Source organism: Schistocerca gregaria, chromosome 3 (assembly GCF_023897955.1).
Source record: "Schistocerca gregaria isolate iqSchGreg1 chromosome 3, iqSchGreg1.2, whole genome shotgun sequence".
In the NCBI taxonomy this organism is placed as follows: domain Eukaryota; kingdom Metazoa; phylum Arthropoda; class Insecta; order Orthoptera; family Acrididae; genus Schistocerca; species Schistocerca gregaria.
The window spans coordinates 847,680,397-847,691,223 of NC_064922.1; the positions used below are offsets into that span (position 1 = coordinate 847,680,397).

The following is a 10,827-nucleotide window of genomic DNA, read 5'->3' on the forward strand; positions in this document are numbered from 1 at the left end:
CAATTAGATGAAAATGAATCTTTAAGAAGGTCGTTAGTTCAATTTCCAGTTCTCTTCTAGGTGTTGGTTTCGGTATATTGAGATTTTTCTAGTATTTATTTATGGGCGTAGAAACATTATAGCGTGACCTGTAGATTTATGTCGTAGATATGTTATTGTTTAATTGACTTCTGTTATGCCGGCCGGTGTGGCCGAGAGGTTCTAGGCGCTTCAGTCTGAAACCGCGCGATCGCTACGGTCGCAGGTTCAAATCCTGCCTCGGGCATTGATGTGTGTGATGTCTTTAGCTTACTTAGATTTAAGTAGTTCTAAGTTCTAGGGGACTGATGGCCTCAGATGTAAGTCCGATAGGGCTCAGAGATTTTTGAACCATTTTGAACTTCTGTTGTCTCTCATCCCCATACGTAGATGCTCAGTGGATCTAGTTTGCCACCGATTAATGTTAGTGTTCAAGGATCTTTCTGTTTATCTCAAAATTCTGTGTCACGGTATTGTGAATAGGATACTGGTAATGCTGAGCGGACGTACCCAGGACTATAGGCGAAAAAAAATCCTTCTGTTACCAAACGATCCAGATTTTTCAAGTGGGTCGCATGCAAAACTCATACAGGATGGTAATGAAGACAATAAAAGTCGCAGTAAAATGGTTGCCGAACAAACGTTTGTACAAATCTTGTGTTGAGCCTAAATGATGATGGGAGATGCAAAGCATCTGATTTCGTCTCAGGTGAAGATATATATCTTGATAAGATAATACACTCGATGCTGAACTTTTGTAACGGATCAAAACCATGCTCACGTATTTGCTTTCCTGTACCAACACTGTCTTTCCAGTCTAGCCATTCAACATAACGCAAATTTAATTTGCCAGAGCTTCTTTCCATCTCTTGCAAACTTCTCAGAAGCACACTTTTCTGGACTACCCATTCTCGGACTGTGGATACTGCAATGAAGGAATGCAGGGAGATTAAAGGCTAACGTCCCGCCGACAACGAGAGCGTTAGAGACGGAGCACAATTTCGGATTATCTAAGAGATGAGGAAGGAAATCGGCCGTGACCTTTTCAAAAGAACCATCCTGGCATTAACTCGGAGATATTTAGGAAAATCATGGAACTGGATAGCCACACGCGGATTTGAACCCTCATCCTCCCGAATACCAGTCCAGTGTGCCAACCACTTCGCCACATTCCACGGTAATATACACTACTGACCATTAAAATTGCCACACAAGAAGAAATGCAGATGATAAACGGGTATTCATTGGACAAATATATTATACTACAACTGACATGTGATTACAATTTCACAACAGTTTGGGTGCATAGATCCTGAGAAATCAGTACCCAGAACAACCACCTTTGGCCGTAATAACGGCCTTAATACGGCTGGGCAATGAGTCAAACAGACTTTGGATGGCGTGTACTGTTACAGATGCCCATGCAGCTTCAACACGATACCACAGTTCATCAAGAGTAGTGACTGGCGTATTGTGACGAGCAAGTTGCTCGGCCACCATTGACCAGACATTTTAAGTTGGTGAGAGATCTGGAGAATGTGCTGGCCAGGGCAGTAGTCGAACATTTTCTGTATCCAGAAAGGCCCGTACAGGACCTGCAACATGCGGTCGTGCATTATCCTGCTGAAATGTATGGTTTCGCAGAAATCGAATGAAGGATAAAGCAACGGGTCGTAACATATCTGGAATGTAACGTCCACTGTTCAATGCGAACAAGAGGTGACCGAGACGTGTAACCAATGGCACCCCATACCATCACGCCGGGTGATACGAAAGTATGGCGATGACGAATACACTCTTCCAATGTGCGTTCACCGCGATGTCGCCAAACACGGATGCGACCATCATGATGCTGTAAACAGAACCTGGCTTCATCCGAAAAAATGACGTTTTCCCATTCGTGCACCCAGTTTTGTCGTTGAGTACACAATCGCAGGCGCTCCTGTCTATGATGCAGCGTCATGGGTAACCGGAGCCATGGTCTCCGAGCTGATAGTCTATGCTGCTGCAAACGTCGTCGAACTGTTCGTGCAGATGGTTGTTGTCTTGCAAACGCCCCCATCTGTTGACTCAGGGATCGAGACGTGGCTGCATGATCCGTTACAGTCATCTGGATAAGATGCCTGTCATCTCGACTGCTAGTGATACGAGGCCGTTGGGATCCAACACGGCGTTCCGTATTACCCTCCTGAACCCACCGATTCCATATTCTGCTAACAGTCATTGGGTCTCGACCAACGCGAGCAGCAATGTCACGATACGGTGAAGCGCAATTGTGATAGGCTACAATCCACTCCTAATCTAAGTCAGAAACGTGATGGTGTGCATTTCTCCTCCTTGCACGAGGCTTCACAACAACGTTTCACCAGGCAACGCCAAACAGCTGCTGTTTGTGTCCGAGAAATCGGTTGGATACTTTCCTCATGTCAGCACGTCGTAGGTCACGCCACCGACACCAACCTTGTGTGAATGCTCTGAAGAGCTAATCATTTGCATACCATCTTCTTCCTGTCGGTTAATTTCGGGTCTGTAGCACGTCGTCTCCGTGGTGGAGCAATTTTAATGGCCAGTAATGTACAATGTCTCTGTTGGGTATTCGGTCTGTGTGTGCGCGTTTGTGTGTGTCTGTGTGTGTGTGTGTGTGTGTGTGTGTGTGTGCGCATGTGCGTGTGTGTCTCAGAACTGCATGATGATTATTGAACAACGCATACAGCGTGCTGTCCGTCCACCACAAACACGGTGAGAATAAAAGAGCCGTTTCAGTCAAGATGTATAATTGCATCTCTCCGCCAGTAAGACTGTAAATATCAGTCATGTAGTGGATCACTTATACACGTTAGACAAAAATATTACTGAATGAGGTATTGATAACCGCTAGTATTCAGATCTGTGTTTACATAGTGTCTTGTTTCAGTGTTAACTGTGCAAATCATCCAAGCAATGTGCGCTCAGCAACAAGAAATGAAATATGCTGTACATCCTGTACTTTCTTAAATAAGTCATCAGCAGTACATGTAAAGCAAAGACGTGCAAGGGAAATCCGCTCCAGAACACACTTAGACATTCTTGCCTTAAACACATTAGAAAATTTGATAATCACATTCAAAGAGTCAGTCCGTTGCACATCTGAAAAAAAATGTTTGTTGCATTCTGTTAATCACATATGCATCAATAAATTAAGTTTATCGATATCGTCGTGCCATCTGTAGTTCTCAATTTCTTTATGTTCTCCTGAAATGGTGAAAAATGTGGATAATCACGGTGAAATGTTTTGAAGTTTACGCTGAGTAGCTTAAGTCAGCTCCCATTGGTCAGTCCAAACATCAAATTTGTATGTAATAAATCTACTGGTTCAAAGAACAAAGGAAAAAATATCATTAATGACGAGTAATTTTAAAAAGTCATATCTGGATAAAATTCACACTTGCGATGAAATATCTTTCCTTAGGATCATTTAAATTAATTTTTTGTGTCAGTATAATTAACTGAAACGTGATCGGACAATTAAGGTAAGAACGACCGTCTGTCTTGATTATTTCACACAGGTATGTACAAAGACTAAATCAGTAACAACTAAATTATGAAACATGTAATACTGGTCGAAATAAATAATCGACAACTTAATATTTTCAGAATTTAATATCACATAATTAAACATCTTTACTATTTAATTAGGTACCGCAAAAGTATTCTCATCATTTAATGAAACTATCTGGGAATTTTCACCCATGAAATGGAGCACATGACCAAGTACAAATTAAGATAAATATAGCCTACAAAAGAAAAGTCTCAGCCAAGGAAATTATGCTCAAAATACTACTGAAAGTAGCTAATAAACCACGAATTTACTTCTTTTCTTGGCAGTAAGAAAGAAAAAGAATAGTACATACACTCTGTAAACCTGTATGGCGGCTAAAAAATAATGGAAAAAAGTCTAACACAATACTCTAATTGTCGTATCACATTTAAATTTAAGTGAAATTTGTCCGGTTTTTTTAATACTACGCAATAGCTAAGGATGAAGCAAAATAATTACTTCCTGACGACGGAATTTCGACCACAAGAGAAAATCGAACGAAACCTTCTTTAGTTTAATACCGTGGTCTTTGACAGATTAATGCAGACGGCATATGGCCCTATCTCTGTCTTACACAATGTTGAATCTTTGACTGAAACCGAAATCGAAGTCACGTGACAGATGGAATAAAATCTCCTACTCCCTGTCGTTAATTGCTGTACGGAATGGAGCTGACTGTCACAAATTTTCTCATTTATAGTTCACATCAAGTAATAATGAGTTAGCTATAGTACCTTGGTACAAATTTTCATCCGTCACTTCAGTCTGCATATATAGATCATAGATGTCTGAGACCTGAAAAGGTCTCTGGAACCATATAGTTTCATTTGATTGAAGCACCTACAGTTGGGAAGCCTCTGCAATGCTGTCTAATTGTGGGGGATTACCGAGTGGGGTGAAGCGTGAATGTAGATTTAGAATGAGGGGAAAGGTGTCCTAGGGTACTCCCTACATTCGTACAAACCCACTGTGCCAGGGTGGTGTAGTGGTTAGCACATCTGCCTAGGGAGCAGAACATCCAGGTTCAAATCCTGGCATTGGTACAGATTTTATTCATCACCTTAGTTTGCAGATCTCATTGTTTTAGTGCAACGTTTAATCCAGTATTACAATTAACGTTATGTCGGCGAAATTTTGCAATATTAGCATTCTATTTATTTTTATTTATTTATTTATTGTACCGTGGGACCAAATTAAGGAGAAGTCTCTGTGGTCATGGAACGAGTCAATACATGAAATTATAACACGATAGTAGAAACAGATAAAATGAAATATAAAAAAACATATTCAGGTGACAACTCGTAAGTTTAAATAAAGAAAATCAACAATGTAACACTGGAATTTGCTTAAATTTTTAGCTCTTCCAGGAGCTCCTCGACAGAATAGAAGGAGTGAGCCATGAGGAAATTCTTCAGTTTAGACTTAAAAGAGTTTGGGCTACTGCTAAGATTTTTGAGTTCTTGTGGTAGCTTATTGAAAATGGATGCAGTAGAATACTGCACTCCTTTCTGCACAAGAGTCAAGGAAGTGCATTCCACATGCAGATTGGATTTCTGCCTAGTATTAACTGAGTGAAAGTTGCTAACTCTTGGGAATAGGCTAACATTGCTAACAACAAACGACATTAAAGAAAATATGTACTGTGAGGGCAATGTCAGAGTTCCCAGACTATGGAATAGGGGTCGGCAAGAGGTTCTCGAACTTACACCACATATAGCTCGAACAGCCCGTTTTTGAGCCAAAAATACCCTTTTTGAATCAGAAGAATTACTCAAAAAAATAATACCATACCACATAAGCGTATGAAAATATGCGAAGTAGATTACTTTTCGTGTTGAAGTGTCACTTATTTCAGATACTGTTAATGGTAAATAAAGCAGCATTTAGTTTCTGAACAAGATCCTGGACCTGGGCTTTCCACAATAGCTTTATCCGAACGCCTAGGAACCTGAACTGTTCTGTCTCGCTTATAATATGCCCATTCTGTCTGATCAAAATATCGGTTCTTGTTGAGTTGTGAGTTAGAAACTGTAAAAACTGAGTCTTACTGTGATTTAGCATCGAATTATTTTCCACAAGCCACGAACTTATTTCATGAACTACATTATTTGATACTGTTTCAATATTACACACAAGATCCTTCACTATCAAGCTGGTGTCATCAGCAAACAGAAATATTTTTGAATCACTTGTAATACAAGAAGGCATATCATTTATATAAATAAGGAACAGTACTGGCCCCAGCTTCGACCCTTGGGGAACGCCCCACTTAACAGTGCCCCATTGGGACTGAACATCACTACCACTCTCAATATTGCGGAGAATTACCTTCTGCTTTCTGTTCTTAAAGTAAGAGCAGAAGGCTGTTCTTGGCTGAAAACCATTCATCGCATTATTATTCCGATGACCAACATAAATTTCAGGTTTGTACATTAATTTTCAATAACAGTTGACTGTAGCTCATCATATCTGTGAGTTCATACATCACATACTGTTAACGAAGCTTTAAACTAAGTGTACTGACTATTAACTGTCTGACAACAGCAGATTTTATTCTACAACCCTAGTCACTGTGTTTCTCATAGCTTTTTGATGCAAACTAAACCAGTTTTTATCCAAATACAGTCTCAAATAGAATAACTGAAATTTTGACAGAAATACAGATAAAACGAATCTTAAATTTCATTCCTCGATGCAAATGGCACTTCATGCATATGTCTCTGAAACAGTGGATGTGTCATTTTCCCTTCGGTCTTAACAGCGAAGAAAAAATTTAAAACAAAGTACACCTTCTTGATTCCGAACTCAAAGTCTTTAGGTGAAATATGCCTTCTACATTGTTTAGTGTGCTCGTTTTCATTAAAACCTCATTTTTCCAGGACATGGTTGAAACATTTTTTCGTACTTCATGACTGGGAAAACTGTTATGAGGATTCATGATTATTTAAAGAGAAGTGATGTGGTTCGTATCACGGACAGTAAAAGAAACCAAGAGGATGCTGATAATATTCAGCAAATTTCAGCACGTAGTCATACTGATGTGAAACCAATATATAACAATATTGATCAATAAATTCGTAACATTTAGGCATAATTAAATATTCTTAAAGAGAAGACAATTCGCTTCTTCTTAGTAATGATATTACTAATTGTCTTCAACTTATAAACTATTAATTAGTCTCAAAAATTTGTTAGTGAAATTTTGGTAATTTTAAAGGAACCTTAACTATGGAACGAAAATTCATTTCTTTTAGTTTATTTTTCCGTGCAAGTACACTCAAAAGCTCTTGGCTGAAACCATGCATTAAATAAACATTAACGTGCACAGCCATAACCCACCTGCGATTCGTATCTTCATCTGTACTCCACAATCCGTATGGTGTGTGACGAAGGGTACTTCTAGTACCATTACTTACTCTCTTCTTTCTTCCATTCGCGAATAGTGTGTGGGAAGAAAAACAGTCGATGAATCACCGCATCAGCTCTAATTTCTCAGATTTTCTTGAAGTGGTCATTTCGCGAGACATCCTGGAAGTAATATGTTACCGGACCCTACTTCGAATGTATGTTCTGGACTTCTGAGTGACACATTATGTCACTACTCTAGCGTCTGCCACTTTAATCTGTGTGCTTACTAAATGATCCTGTGACGAAACGCGCTGCTTTTCGCTGGATCTTCCTTTTGTCTTCTATTGATTCAACCTGGTAATGGTTCTAGAGTACCACGTAATACACTGAAATGGGTCTTACCATTATCTACGACGCCACAAATGCTGTGTAGCAAGCTCACCAGTCAAAGAGTAGTACGCACCTGACTTCGAAGCGCTATGGTCAAGTTACGACGCTAGTACGTTTCTCATTTTTACAGAGTAAGTTAGTGTCACACACTATTAGTAACAAATGAATGTTTCGAAGCACTCGTTCATGGGGAAGTGGATACATACAGGGTGTTACAAAAAGGTACGGCCAAACTTTCAGGAAACATTCCTCACACACAAAGAAAGAAAATATGTTATGTGGACAAGTGTCCGGAAACGCTTACTTTTCATGTTAGAGCTCATTTTATTACTTCTCTTCAAATCACATGAATCATGGAATGGAAATACACAGCAACGGAACGTACCAGCGTGACTTCAAACACTTTGTTACAGGAAATGTTCAAAATGTCCTCCGTTAAAGAGGATACATGCATCCACCCTCCGTCGCATGGAATCCCTGATACGCTGATGCAGCCCTGGAGAATGGCGTATTGTATCACAGCTATACACAATAAGAGCACGAAGAATCTCTAAATTTGGTACCGGGGTTGCGTAGACAAGAGCTTTCAAATGCCCCCATAAATGAAAGTCAAGGGGGTTGAGGTCAGGAGAGCGTGGAGACCATGGAATTGGTGCGTCTCTACCAATCCATCGGTCACCGAAACTGTTGTTGAGAAGCCTACGAACACTTCGATTTAAATGTGCAGGAGCTCCATCGTTCATGAACCACATGTTGTGTCGTACTTGTAAAGGCACATGTTCTAGCAGCACAGGTAGAGTATCCCGTATGAAATCATGATAACGTGCTCGATTGAATGTAGGTGGAAGAACATGGGGCCCAATCAAGACATCACCAATAATGCCTGCCCAAACGTTCACAGAAAATCTGTGTTGATGACGTGATTGCACAGTTGCGTGCGGATTCTCGTCAGCCCAAAATTTACAATTTGATAACGTTGGAATGAAGCCTCATCCGTAAAGAGAACATTTGCACTGAAATGAGGATTGACACATTGTTGGATGAACCATTCGCAGAAGTGAACCCGTGGAGGCCAATCAGCTGCTGATAGTGCCTGCACACGCTGTACACGGTACGGAAACAACTGGTTCTCCCGTAGCACTCTCCATACAGTGACGTGGTCAACGTTACCTTGTACAGCAGCAACTTCTCTGACGCTGACATTAGCGTTATCATCAACTGCACGAAGAATTGCCTCGTCCATTGCATGTGTCCTCGTCGTTCTAGGTGTTCCCCAGTCGCTGAAATGTTCAGTGCTCCTTAAGACGCCGATCAATTGCTTCGAACGTCGTCTTCCTATCGGGGCACCTTCGTTCTGGAAATATTTCTCGATACAAACGTGCCGCGCCACGACTATTGCCCCGTACTAATCCATACATCAAATGGGCATCTGCCAACTCCGCATTTGTAAACATTGCACTGACTGCAAAACCACGTTCGTGATGAACACTAACCTGTTGATGCTACGTCCTGATGTGCTTGATGCTAGTACTGTAGAGCAATGAGTCGCATGTCAACACAAGCACCGAGTTCAACATTACCTTCCTTCAATTGGGCCAACTGGCGGTGAATCGAGGAAGTACAGTACATACTGACGAAACTAAAATGAGCTCTAACATGGAAATTAAGCGTTTCCGGACACATGTCCACATAACATCTTTTCTTTATGTGTGTGTGAGGAATGTTTCCTGAAAGTTTGGACCGTACCTTTTTGTAACACCCTGTATAGGAGTAATCAATGTTAGAGTTCCAACAAACTGACGTCGTGATTAAAGAGTGGAAGAAACCTCATTCGCAATTATAGTAAACAGTTGTCTATAAATCGATGAAGAAAAAGGAGTGTAAATCATCACAACATCTTTCGTGGACCAATTACGCTTCGTTGAGATTCTTCTAGTGAATCTCACCGTGGCGTCTGCTCTTTCTACAGTTAACTTTTGTTGTGATCAGTCCACCTTAATTCGCTCCGGAAGGTTATTAATAGTTACGGTTGTTACTGTTTGCCCGTGATTTCTCGCCAATAGTGTAGCCAGAATGAAAAATGCTCCTATCGCAGCACAAGAAAAGGCGAATATGTCCTGGGCAGAGTTAGTGATGTAAAAGAAGGGAACCACCTTTTTGACTTACCTGACAACTTCAAAGATGTTTAAACCAAAACTTCCTGAAATATTCGAGCTTTTTGATTTGTTGGTATTAGTCATGTAATACAATGGTTCTTGTCAAGTAAGGTAATATGATGCATGATATCATCCGCCCAGGAACAAATCCATCCCCAGGAATTTATCCCACCAAGAAAACTCTTTTAGCTATAACATGTATTCTCTTGAGCCATATGATGTTGCTTATTGCTTAATATAGTTGGCAAATCATCTAGATTTTGGACACAGAATCAGGGACTTCAGCCTATAAATTGCAAGATCCAAGTGTGCCAACACCTTGCAGCTAATAGCTCACAGCGCGGATTTTGTAAGGTATTTCCATTAAAGATGCCAAATAAATCGAAAAGCTAGTTCCCTTCTTTTACAGCCCTAACACTGCCCTGGACATATCAGTCTTTTTTGTTGTATGATAGGAGCATTTTTCATTCTGTTCTCAACTCTTACTCTACCATGATTGTGACATAAGTCCGCCATAGCTTGGCAACCGAAGTAGATTTTTGTTGACTCGGCAACGAATACATCTTTTACAAAACCACAGGAAGGCCCCTAATTACAAGTACTGCTCTACCTTCTTACAAAATTTGAATCGATTCGCACAAGTCTGAAACACAGAAGTGGCGCACATAAAAAACTCAGCCCTTAGTTGGCTCGCCATCACAGTTGCTTTTATCTTAAATACTTTTTGCCTAATGCCCTTTTGGCATATTTATTATTTTATAAATGACATATAAGTACTGCCAGTCTTTCACAATGATTCTGTACTTTTACTCTGTATCATACGTTTTTAGTCATTATTCCTTGATCATGCTATAGACCATTCTTTGACTTAAATTCTTAGGAAGACACTCTTAGCAGTGTTGAAACCCGGTTAATTCGTTAAAAAATAGTGATCGAGGGCTGTTTTCTTTCAATTGTTGACATAATGTCTAAGGGAATCAGAGTTTTGGACCCGTAACTGCAATTAAGAAAATTATCCAATGACAACACTATTTACTGATTATCAACTTACAAATGATAGGGAATACACCTTTCAAACAGCCATTTGAAAATAAAATTTTACTACCAGTAGCAATAAGCAGCTTCGACCCAAGAAATAGAAGACACGGCCTTTAAAAGACAAAACCAAAGCCCACGCAAAAGTTTTATAAACGACCAGAAATGGTTAATGTCATCTCCTTCACAAAAGAAAAATATATACCAGAGAAAAAACTGAAATATTAATATTGTGTTTTTCTGTTATCAGTAGTTTCAGTTATAATAATGAGAACATACACGAAACACCAAATTTTTCTTTGG

The 10,827-nt window shown here is 40.0% G+C and overlaps 1 non-coding gene across 1 annotated transcript; it reads left to right on the forward strand.

Moving 5' to 3' along the window:
• The first annotated feature begins 4,566 nt into the window (after positions 1-4,566).
• On the forward strand, positions 4,567-4,638 carry Trnap-agg (transfer RNA proline (anticodon AGG)). The gene has a single exon. It is a non-coding gene; the product is annotated as a tRNA-Pro (tRNA).
• Positions 4,639-10,827: the final 6,189 nt, after the last annotated feature.